This window comes from Rhincodon typus, chromosome 10 (genome assembly GCF_021869965.1).
Source record: "Rhincodon typus isolate 14 chromosome 10, sRhiTyp1.1, whole genome shotgun sequence".
Taxonomy (NCBI): Eukaryota; Metazoa; Chordata; class Chondrichthyes; order Orectolobiformes; family Rhincodontidae; genus Rhincodon; species Rhincodon typus.
This window is the reverse complement of record NC_063341.1, coordinates 19,805,069-19,817,444: the sequence shown is the minus strand read 5'-3', so window position 1 is coordinate 19,817,444 and position 12,376 is coordinate 19,805,069. Positions and strand designations below refer to the sequence as shown.

The 12,376-nt window shown below is 40.5% G+C and overlaps 1 protein-coding gene and 1 long non-coding RNA gene across 4 annotated transcripts in view; one reads left to right on the top strand and one right to left on the bottom strand.

Annotated features, from left to right (window-relative positions):
* LOC125484136 overlaps positions 1-5,233 on the bottom strand; it is a 48,788-nt gene extending 43,555 nt beyond the window's left edge. For 2 of the 3 annotated variants that reach the window (XR_007262990.1, XR_007262988.1), the window contains exons 1-4: positions 5,033-5,233; positions 3,548-3,732; positions 1,291-1,475; positions 352-443 (exon numbers count right to left, since the gene is read on the bottom strand). This is a non-coding gene — a long non-coding RNA (uncharacterized LOC125484136). The remainder of the gene's footprint in view (positions 1-351; positions 444-1,290; positions 1,476-3,547; positions 3,733-5,032) is intronic. The other variant, XR_007262989.1, reaches the window with a different exon arrangement.
* Positions 1-12,376, top strand: part of LOC109927772 (adhesion G-protein coupled receptor D2-like) — a 259,955-nt gene that overhangs the window by 200,736 nt on the left and 46,843 nt on the right. The gene's annotated exons all lie outside the window — the stretch shown is intronic.

Here is a 12,376-nt window from a genome sequence, read left to right as displayed (position 1 = left end):
TTGCAGCTGCAGGGTGCTAAGCACAGATCATTGACCTACTTAAGTAAGGTGAAGACCCACAATCAGTGTCAGGTTGCCAACCAACCTCTCTCCGTAGTGTTTGTTTTAAGATGCTCACGGGATTCTATTATACATCTTCTGTAGTCAATATTGAACACAGACCTAGCTGATTTTCACCCTGTTTACAGCAATTGTCACCAAATATTACCATTACCCCTTCTTGAAAATGGTATATTCAGAAAAACCTTGAAAGTTTCTGGTATGTTTCTTAACCTTTGACGTATTGATGATTTTATTAATTCTTAATGATGTTAAAATTTTCCATGTAATTGCAAGGTAAAGACTACTCACTCTAAGGTGAACTTGAAGTACAATATAATATTTTTTGTAAGACTTATGAAGAAGTAAAAGGAGTCTTGCAAAATCCAAGCAGGTTATAAGGGCTGTAGGAAAAAAAGAAAAGATCATTCAGACTTTTAGTGAAGTGACACTGGTCTTAACTACCATTTTTTCTTCTCTTTATAGTTACCCTCAATCACCAACTTGTTTTCCTGTGAGGTGAATATTGATAGAGTCCGAGATATAACTGATACTAAAGCATTTGAAAGGAGGTGTAGTGACTCAAGCATAGAATGTTCTACCACTGCAGAAGGTACCTTTAATTAACATTGGCTATATAAAAAGCAGTATTATCAAAATTACAGGGACAATGACAGAAGTACAATGTTGCAAGCTCCCCATCCACCCCTTTTGTGCTGAAAAGACATATGCTGGAACACCACTGCCCTGAATTTAATCTTTTATATCCTGCAACAAACATCTTTTGCAGTTCTCTTCAGGAAGACATAGTGCTCATAGCACTAGGTGGCATCTTATTCCGTTAGTTATTAGCTACAGGTGAAGGAATTGCTATTCCTAAGCTACCATGTAGCTTTTGACTTGTTGATTTCTAAATATTTCATCTCGGTCTGTAATAATTTTGCATAAATTACTCGCACCTTCATCATGAACATCCCAGCATGAGCATGACCTCTCATTCCATTTTCTGTGTTCTTTAGTCAGTGTACGTTCAGGATTGAATGCAATAATTTATATGTAGTCCCATTTATTAGACAAAGTCAATGTTGCAGTCATAAAGTGATCTGACTCTCTTGTTTTACTTATTAGAGGTCAAAGCTAGACTATATGCAGAAATGACGGACAGGAAGAGGTCCTGCTGCTTCAAGATCCTGCTTATAAACATTTTTTGATATGTTTATACCTAGTGGAAGAGAGTCTCTGTATACATACCTCATCTTTTAACTCTTGCCTTTGGAGCTCAGCGGTTTCCTTTCAAGAAGATTTGGGGCATGGGAATGGTGGTGGATAGGAGGGTGGGGGCTTGACTTTGTGAACTGAAGTTTCAGTTAATGAGTGCTTCTGGGGAAATCCTCCCATTCCTGTTGGTCAAGTTTTACCTCAGTCTCTGTTGAGTTCTGCACAAACACAGAGAAGACTTTAGAATAGTAAACACAGGAGAGGTTACTTTCCTCAGTGATTTAACTGGAACAAAACCATTTTGGATGATAATAATTACGCTCTTCTCTGCTGACTGGATGAAACAAAATAATGAAACATTGCTTACATTTCATTCATGAATCAAATAGTTTTTGACCAACTTTTGACATTGCAAAAAGTCGCAAAAAGCAGTTATAAACACGTCAAGTAAATGAAAATCTTCTGCTTAATTTGCCAAAAATGTATCCCAGGAAAGTTCTGTCTGTTTAATATGCGTTGTTTGGAACCTGAAGTTTAGATTTGAATTTCCTTCAGGTTTTAAACTGGAATTGCCTTCATGCATTTATCTTCATGCTTTAGTCCAAACTAGTAGTCATTTAAGCAAACAACATGGACCTCCACTGAAGGACACTGTAATATATGACTGATTGATGAAACCCTCAATGGCAGTATTTCATGGCAAATATTCTATCTAACATATTGGGGTTAGGATGACTTTGTATCTGGTTACAGGGCTATGTTGAGAGAGAAGGGTCGTACAGAGTATTCCTTTGTAAATCAAACTCGTTATAATTGGACTCACTAGATTACCAAATGCTTTTCACAGCAAGGTTATTTTGCACCTTTTTGTGGAATTGTGTGTGAAGCTGAAAGGTGACACTATTTTTACTTCTTCCTTTGAGCATCAACATTAAATATTCAAGCTTTTTGTTGCAATTCTACAAGGGCTTAAATTTGGATTTTCCATTCCCTCACCTTAGCTAATTATCTTTTTTCCATTTACAGTACAATATCCTTTTATTGTCACGTGTGTCCGATTGTAGGAGTACAGTGAAAAACTTTTACAATGTCTGCCTTTTTATGGCGAAATCTTAGGTACAAGTACCTAGGTACAATTCTTGGATACAGCAGAGGGATAAAAGTAGTGGCTTAATTACATAGTTAAAAATAAGTTCAAAATAGGAATATATTAAGGGGTTAACATGACAGTGTTCTAAGGTAAGGATTGTCCCCTCGCACTGATTTCTGTCCACTACTCGCTGCCGGTGCGCTGCTCTAGGGGCTGCTTCCCATGTTCTGCTGCGGGGCTTCTTCTCCGTGCTGCTCCGGGCTTGCAGCCCACGTGCTGCACCACGGCTCAGTGCTCGCGGTGTTCTGGGGTTCACGGGGCGCGCCTGCAGGCCCTCGAGCGCAAGGCCTCATGCTGCTCGCTCCAGTTCTCTGCGGGTCTCGGCCCACTTGCTCCAGCCTGACGTGGGTCTCGGCCCACTCGCTCCGGCCTGACGTGGGTCTCGGCCCACTCGCTCCGGCCTGACGTGGGTCTCGGCCCACTCGCTCCTGCCAACTGTGGGGCTGGGCTCACTCACTCCAGCCTGACGTGGGTCTTGACCTGCTTGTTCCGGTCCTCTGCACCTCTTGGCCCACTTGCTCCACAACTCCACACTGGGTGGGTGGAAGAGAAAGGGAAAAAGGGAGAGAAATAAAGAGGGAAAGGAAGTGAGCCAAGGAGCTCTGAATGGAGCAACCTACTCTGCCGCCATCTTGGAATGGCCAACTTAAAGCCAATCACTTATATTCAGTTAGCATTGGACTGAGGTGGTCAAGCTGCGTTTGAGCTTAGTATTTTTAAAGTTGTCAGAGAGCCAGTGCTGTCGTTGTTTGTGTTACATTTTAACCCAAGGTTACAAAAGCATGTTGAATTGGCTGACTGCATTTCAGAAGTTCTCTGAACCAATTCAAAATAAAAATAAAACATTGTTAGATTAAGGGCTTGTGTACCAAACATTTACAAACACTTTATTTGTTTTTTTGTACCAGGCAGAGGAACCCTTACTCCCTTTATCTGAGCTAGATTAGTACAGAACTCAAAAGAATGACACAATAAGTGCAAATTGTTCATTTGGAATACTGTGCTTTCAGAGAGTTCAGGGAATCTGCCCCAGCCTGTTCTACTGACTCTTAGAAGAACGTTTAACAATGTGACAATGTAACAATGTCAATCAAACTTTCAGTAGATGACTGACAACAGGAATTCCTTCAACATCTATACCTGATTCACCAGTGTCAGTGCTGAGATGGCTAGGATTGGCACATTAGAACATCAGTGTGGTACAGCAGGATATTCTCTTCTCAGGTTGGGATCACCCGTTGCTGTACCTCTTCAGTGCTGTAGACATCTATCTCCGCATGTTATGTGGAACAATATTTTATTTCCATACACAGACGTCCTTCATTCTGATAAGAACATAAAGCATATGACTGAACATGACACAGGGGAATAGTTGAAGAACTATTCTGTAATAAGGTCTTTATAAACAAACATAGCTAGTTTATAACAGAGGCAAATCTCTTTTTGTTCTCCATTCTTGAAGGTTGGAAGTTACAAAGTGTTACCTAAATTCTTATTACACCCAATACCGTATATTCCATGCCATAAACTAGAGCCATTTATTTTCCAGAAAATGATTAATGACTAAATGACTCAAAGTTGGTTCTTCCCATTTTTAGAAGCTTCTCAGAGTAATCTTATTTGTTGAGAAATAACTGCTGATTAGTGGTAAGGTAATCTGGTGTGTAAAACATTTTCTGTGCTTCTCGTGTCCTCAATGAATTTGAAACCAAATTCAACACTTCACCCTCCTGAAACATCTTTTAAGGTTGTTTTATTTTTCATCAATGGGTCTATCTGTCATAGAAAATGAGTTTAAAACCTGTTCAGCCTCTAAAAGTAACGGCCTGGATCAGACCAGCACAATATAACTCAAATTTGCTGTGAATGTTCTTGCTGAACCATTAGCTCATGTAATCAATTTATCTTTTGTGCAGGGCTCAATGCTTATCAAGTGAAAATGTACTGAAGTTATTCTAGACTGTGAAGGTTGCATAATTCATATTAATAACTACCAGGCTGCTTGTATTTTAACATTAATATCCATAACAATGGAAGCATTTCTCGTGCTGCAATGATGTATAATTTAACAAACTCTTCCCTTGACTTTTAAAAGGATGGAGGAAATATTAAGTTCATAGATTGTGACCTTGATTTAATGGAACGTCTGAGTGGGCATGATATGGGTAGGAGTGGGTGGCGGCTGGGAGAATTGTACGGGAAGGTTAGCTTGTGATTCCTGGTATTTGGAAAACTATTTCCAGTTTAGTGGGGGCCAGACAGGCTCTGAAACGGGAATCGTGTTTACTTCCAGCTAGATGCCAATTAGGCTCATTAATAAGCCAGTTTAAAAGATGGTTGAAAAGGGCGAGAAGTTAAATTTGCTTTCAAGTTTGTTGAACACTCCAGAGGCCTAGAAAATGTTTTACATATCAGATTATCTCTCCACTAATATTCAGTTAATTCTCAACAAATAAAAACTATTTTAAGAGACTTGTAGAAGTGGAAAGAACACAGTCTGAGTTGCCTGGTCAGCCTGAATTTTCCAGAAAATAAATTATTCTGGTGCTTTAGTTTTCAGCATGGAATATGCCATATTGATGTATGAAGTATTTAAATAATCCGTAGTGATTAAAAGACACTTACCTTTGAGCCCACTCGAGCTGAAAGGTAGCTCAGATTTTTAACAGCCAGCAGGCGTCCCCCAGGGAGATCCTTGCTCATGGGCATTGAGGAACCATCAGGCAGGGGGTGCGCTGAGTTAGTGCTATCACAATGCTGTTCTATCCAACGACCACTTTTTGGTGATCCCCCTTGCTACAACTGCTATCCTGCCGCAGTTGTCCATCTGCAGGGAGTCAGCAATGATTTCTAATGAAGTTTTCAATGCATTACCAGCAGTAGCCACTGCTTAACTGGTGGTGCTACTGGCACTGTGGATCTTCTGCCCTCTGGCTGGTATTCTCTGAGGGCCCAGATTGCATGGGAGGTCTAATGCAGGACAGGCAAGTGCCTGATTTAACTTAAACTGTCTCGGGCCTCTCAGACAGAAGGTACATGAGCTCCCAATGAATCCCCAACCTGAGGTGAACCTCGTCGCTAAAACTAAAATCTACTTCATGTCTCACGCTGATTTCAGTAAACTTAACTCTTTTCCACAACTTCAAACATGATGCAATAATTACAATGCTGTCTGTAAAGTAATTCCATGATTGATCAAAATCTCATTTTAAATGTGTTTTGAATGTAAACGTTTGCAAGAAATAATCAACAATATGTGTAATAGATTGCAGATCACTGGCATGCTCATGTGATGGATAGTTGACATTTATATAGTATCTTTAATTTTATAAAACATCCCAGAGTCTTTCGTAGAGACATTGTAAAACAAAATTGGGACAGAATGACACATGGGATATTAGGCCAAATGATGAGAAGCTTGGCCATAGAGATAGGTTTTAGGTAATATCTTAAAGGCAGTAAATGAGGTAGAAATGGGAAGAAGAGATATAGGAAGGGGATTCGAGAGTGTAAGCTTGGCTGCTGCAAGGCCTTCAATGACAGGCAGATTACAGTCCGGGATGGTCAAGAGGTCAGTGTTAATGTGTAGTTCATAGCTGTTATCGCTAATGGCTGGAGTGCATCATCAATGTAATAGAATATGTCAGTTCATATGGAACTGGGACCTGAAGGATGAATGTGCTTGATAGTATTTTCCTGCTGAAGCACATCTTTGTAAATAGTGAATAAATGTTCAAACTCATCCAGAACCTAGTTGTGATGTTTAAATATACAGTGGATCTATTTTCAGCATTGCAGGGCTGGAGGAGATTACAGGGGTAGCAAGGAATGAGGGTAGAGTAGGAATTTGAGAACGAGGATGAGAATTTTGAACCAGGGCATTGCTAAACTGGAATTCGATGTAAGTCAGAAAGCACAGAGGTAGTGAGTGAATGAGACTTGGTGGAAGTAAGGACTTATGCAGCAGGTTTTGGATGATTTACCCTTTAGTTAACTTCTTCACTCATTCAGCTTTCTAACATTAAAAGTCTGAGCATTTAATACTCAATCGATAAAAGACTGCTTCATCAACCTAAAACTCTTATGATGTGTGGAAGAAAATTATTCAAATAATGAGTATTAGAAGTTTGTCAGAAAAGTCTGTGCCCCCTACCATTTTGTACAATCAAACTCTGTTCAAACGCTGCACTCATTTTCAGATAGTCACAATTTCAATCTGGTATAGTCTTGCATTTTTAACAGGGCGCTCTCGTGCTTATGATATTCAACTTCATTTTAATCTCTGATCATCATATCTTTGAGGGTTCAGTATTTACAAAATTCTATTTCACTGATGTTCCTTCAATGATGTGCATTTCTGTTCTCTGATGATTTTAAAATTATATCTTTAATTTACTGACAATTAAATCATGGAGATATCCCAGATCCAGTGTACTCCGGATGCTGTGTCAGTCAGTTTTCCTTATAAACATCCTTATGGTTGTTTATACTTCTCAATAGTATTGAAGCTCTCCATCTATGATGATGAGTGTGTTAACGATTGAAAAGAAAGAAACACTTGTGTTTGTATAGTGCTGTTTCTGACCTCACAATATTCTAAAGTACTTTATGTTGTGCCTCACTGGGGTAGTGTGCTGGAGATCAAGTACCGCTCTCCCCAGAGTCATCACACTAGATAAAGATTTTATCAAAATCCTGTCAGATAGACCCAAGTTAACAGAACCCAAGTCGGGTTTCTGTACTTACCAAAAGCTACTATTTATTACAAATAAATAGTTTGTAACCACAGCTTTGAACAACAATGAGCTATCGACATATGATGGTAAAGTGCCATGGTTCCAGAGGACCTTAAGACTTCTTTGTCGTTAGAGAGAGAGAGAGGTGATTGGTGGTGGTTCAACCTGACGGTCACTACATCTCAGGCGAGAGAAGAGGGTGAAAAGGAGAGTCCTTCATGGTAACCTCAGCTGGTGCAGGAACTGAACCCAGTTATTGGCATCACTCTGGTTGGCTGGTTTGCAACATACAGCTCTGCTAGTTAAAACTCCAACCTACTTTAAAGCAGACAGCCCCAGGTATACATACATACAGACAGACAAACAAAAAGGTGTTACAGGTGGAGGGAAAATAAAACTGGGGGGAACAGTTCCACTGGTTGATAGCACACTTCTCACTATTCAATAAAGTGTGCCTTTCTTCCTCAAGTCCTACAGTTTTCTGATCTTTTTCTTCTCATTCATTCACAGGAAGCACAGAGCGACTGGTTCACAAATGATAAAGTCTCTAAATTATTGGTTAAAAGCACTAATTTACAACAACTGGTGGGAAAATTAACTAGCTTTCTTCAGACTTTCGGTATTTTACTGGAGAGAGTGCGACATAAACACTATCTGCCCTTGCAGCAGTCAGAAAGCTTCTGCCTGGATCATTCACACCCACAGCTACCTAGTAGCCAATCACATTGTTGTGGTCAGGCTGATGATCTTTGGCATCCGCAACTGATTACAACTTAACAAACCAATCAGCAACCTTTTCCCATGCTGTATCTCACTTTGTACACACCTCCTGATGCCAGCCCGTCTACAAACAGCTTCCCTTCTGCCTGATCAAAGCAGCAAAGACAACATAAACATGACTTACAATGAGTTTCAGTAAGTTGCTTTTTAAAAGTGCAGCAATTCTTTCCACAACCCTCAGTTTTAAAACAGTTGTTTTCCATTTCAGTCCACAATCAAATATCCAGAAAAATAAAAAAAGACATGCTCTTTAATCTCTAAGTGTGGTCGCTGGTGTTATGTACAAAATGCAGCAATCAATTTGCATGGAGCAAACTTACCTAAACAAACAATATGATAATGGCCAGGGGATAATCTGCTTTTTTATGATATTGATTGAGGGATAATATTGATCCAGACACTGGGAAAAACTCTTTGCATCGCTTTGAACTAAGTTATGGGGTCTTTTGCGCTCCCAGGAGAGAGCGGATGGAGCCACACTAAAAAGCCACACATCTTTCACTAAAAAGATGGCACACCCGGCAGTTCAGCAGAATCTCAGCACTGCACTGGAGTGTCAGCCCAGGGTTTTGTTCTCAAGTCCCTGGGCAAGGGTTTGAATCCTTTGGACTCAGAGATCAAAGATTGAGCCTTGACTGGTGAGCCACAATTAGTTTTTTTCTGATTATTAGCAACATCTATCTGTAATAAAAGTCCAGCTTCACTTTGTGTAAACTTCTTTCCCATCACCTGCACTTTCAGTGTCATGGTTGATGTGTGTTTTTTACCTGATGTCTTGGTGTCATGAGCAGGTACTTCTGTAAAGTATTTACACTTTCTATTAAACCTGCCTTTCTGGACTTCCAGGATTAAATGGCTCAGTGGCACTTTGGAAATATTCCTTTCAACTTTACATTTTGCTCTAACTTCTTTTGATCTCTGAGGTTACCTGTGGATAGAATTTGTTTTTACAGAACAATGGGACACTCATTTAAAATTGAGATGCGAAGAAATGTCTGCTCTCAGATAGTAGTGAATCTGTAGAACTCTCCTCTCCAGAGAGTTGTGGAGGCTAAATCACTCAAAATATTTAAAGAGGAGGTAGATAGATTTTTGAAATATCATGGAGTTGAGGGCTGTGAGGAGCTGGTGTGAAAGAGGCGTTAAACTAGGGTCAGACCAGCAATGATGTTGTTGAATAGAAACATAGAAGAAAGGAGCAGGAGGAGGCCACTCGGCCCTTCAAGCCTGCTCTGCCATTCTTCACGATCATGGCTGATCGCCCAACTCAATAGCCTAATCCTGTTTTCTACCCATAACCTTTGATCCCATTCGCCCCAAGTGCTATATCTAGTCGCCTCTTGAATACGTTCAAAGCTTGGCATCAACTTCTTCATGTGGCAATGAATTCCACAGGCTCACCACTCTTTGGGTGAAGAAATGTCTCCTCATCTCCGTCCTAAATCGTCTACCCTGAATCCTCATATTGTGACCCCTGGTTCTGGACACACCCACCATCGGGAATATCCTCCCTGCATCTACCCTGCCCAGTCCTGGTAGAATTTTATAAGTCTTTATGAGATCCACCCTCATTTGTCTGAACTCTAGAGATAACAATCCCAACCAGGTCAATCTCTCCTCATATGTCAGACCCTCTGTCCCTGGAATCATCCTGGTAAACCTTTGCTGCATTCCCTAGAGAGCAAGAGCATCCTTCTTCAGAAAAGGAGGCAAAACTGGACACAATTGTCTACCCCGAATCCTCATACTGTGACCCCCAGTTCTGGATGAATAGCAGGCAGGTGTGAAGGATGAATGGTCTATTCCTACTTCTATGTCTTCTGTTCTTAAAATTTTAACTTTTATTTCCCACCTTCCTATTACCATGGTATCAAGATGTCAAACTGAATCCTGGGCTCAAATGTGATCTGTGGCTTTGACCAAATTAAAATGGCAACTTTTGGGTTGGCAGGAATCAGTGCCATGTGTTAATTTCAAATTGTAGATAGCCTTGATATTGTTTGATGACATGGTCATAAAATCATGCAATATAACATTTGGTTGTCAAAAGGATCAAGATATTGAAATTCTGTAACCATATCTCCCAGTTCGATCATGGAACTATCGTTTTATCGGAGGCTATCAATAATACTTAAAATACAGCAAATATAAACTTTTTACATTATCCGGTATTAATATGGTGTATGTTAATTAGCATATAATTGCAATTTTGATCTATTGATTTTGAAAACATCGCACAAGTTATGAACATCTTGAGGCAGAAATTCCTTTGTGCCCTAAATGAATTAGCTAATGTTATGGTTATGGATGAGACTCCTTGTGTGCTAGTTTAATGAAGTAATTATAACTGTTTATTTGTTTACAGCTTGTTTATAATAGCTTCTCCACAGTGCTGAGCAGAGGAATCTCTGCTCAAAGGGATAACCAATTTGTTAGTGTGCAAATAAATTTCTACTTTCCTAAAATAATAATCCAAAACAATAATTACTGCTTTTGTTGTTTCTCATCTGGACTAGCCATAATTTAAACTGGAATAAAACTGTTACAGCTGCTTTGAAACTAGTTACAGCTCTTTGTAACTATCATAAAGTACAACTACCATATCTGTCACTGAAAACTACAATCTAGACTTTATTGACTGCCTTTTGTTGCTGGCATAGTGTCACCTTTCTCTGTTTGTTTGTAGATATTTTTAATCAACCTGTTATGACGCACATCCAGAGCAGGTGGGACTTGAACCTGGGCCTCCTGGTCTGGAGGTACTGACACTACCATTGCAACCCAAGAGACCCTGTGTTAGTTTGTAAGCTTAGAAACACATTCAATGTGCGTAACAGGCACACTTATCAAGGCTTCAGTGTTGCATGAATATATCCATGGCTGACTAAACTGATAGCATTAGATTCAGGGAAGAGGCTTATTGTGTTGCCATAAAACAGTAGTATGCCTGAGGATCTGAAGAATTTTTGGAAAGGATGACCTAAAACTGATAAAGAGGAAGAAAATAGAATACGAGAGACAGCAAATTAGCAAGAGTTAGGAAAACAGATTGTTAGGACTTCTACAAATATTTATAAAAGAGGAGTATTTAAAGTAAATGTGGGACCCTTGAAAGAAAAATTATAACAGTTAGGAGGAAATTGCAGAGGAGCTAGGTAAATATTAAGAAATATTTAGTACTTCACAGTACAATGTAAGAAACCCATACTATAAATAGTGAAGCATGAAAAAACGAATGAGAGTGAGTCAGAAATATTACTAAAGAGAAAGTATTGAAGAAATTAATGCAGTTGAAAACCAAGAAATCCTCTCAACCTAATGCTGCCTTTTCTGACATTCTACAAGAAATAGTTTCAGAGACAATGATGCATTGATTGTGATTTTCCAGAATTCTTTAGATTTGGAGTGGTCCAAGTGGCAGATAACAAATATAAATCTTCTGTTCAATTAATAAGAACTACAGTTGGTCTGACATCAGTGGTTGAGGAAATACTGAAATTAATTATTGAGGAAGTGGTTACTTTTCACTTTTCACTGTCTTTTTAATGTAATGGGACACAGGACAATAAATATTCTGAGATAACAAGGTGTAGAGCTGGATGAACACAGCAGGCCAAGCAGCAACAGAGGAGCAGGAAAGCTGACGTTTCGGGTCTGGACGCTTCTTCAGAAATGGGGAAGGGGAAGGGGATTCTGAAATAAATAGAGAGAGAGGGGGAGGCGGATGGAAGATGGATAAAGGAGCAGATGGGTGGAGAGGAGACGGACAGGTCAAGGAGGCAGGGATGGAGCCAGTAAAGGTGAGTGTAGGTGGGGAGTTAGGGTAGGGGTTTGTCAGTCAAGGGAAGATGGAAAGGTCAAGGAGGCAGGGATGAGGCTGGAAGGTAGGAGGTGGGGGTGGATGTTGAGTTGGGAGGAGTGGATAGGTGGGAGAAAGGACGGACAGGTCAGGGAGGTGGGGTACGAGCTGGGCTGGTTTTGGGATGCAGTCAGTGAGGGGGGGCAGATTTTGAAGCTTGTGAAGTCCACATTGATACCATTGAGCTGCAGGGTTCCCAAGCGAAATACGAGGTGCTGTTCCTGCAACCTTCGGGCAGCATCGTTGTGGCACTGGAGGAGGCCCAGGATGGATATGTCGTCCAAGGAGTGGGAGGGGGAGTTGAAGTGGTTCGCGACTGGGAGGTGCAGTTGTTTGTCGCGAACCGACAACATCCTCCTCTACATCGGGGAAACCAAGCGGAGGCTTGGGGACCACTTTGTGGAACACCTACGCTCGGTTCGCGACAAACGACTGCACCTCCCAGTCGCGAACCATTTCAACTCCCCCTCCCACTCCTTGGACGACATGTCCATCCTGGGCCTCCTGCAGTGCCACAACGATGCTGCCCGAAGGTTGCAGGAACAGCAACTCATATTTCGTTTGGGAACCCTGCAGCCCAATGGTATCAATATG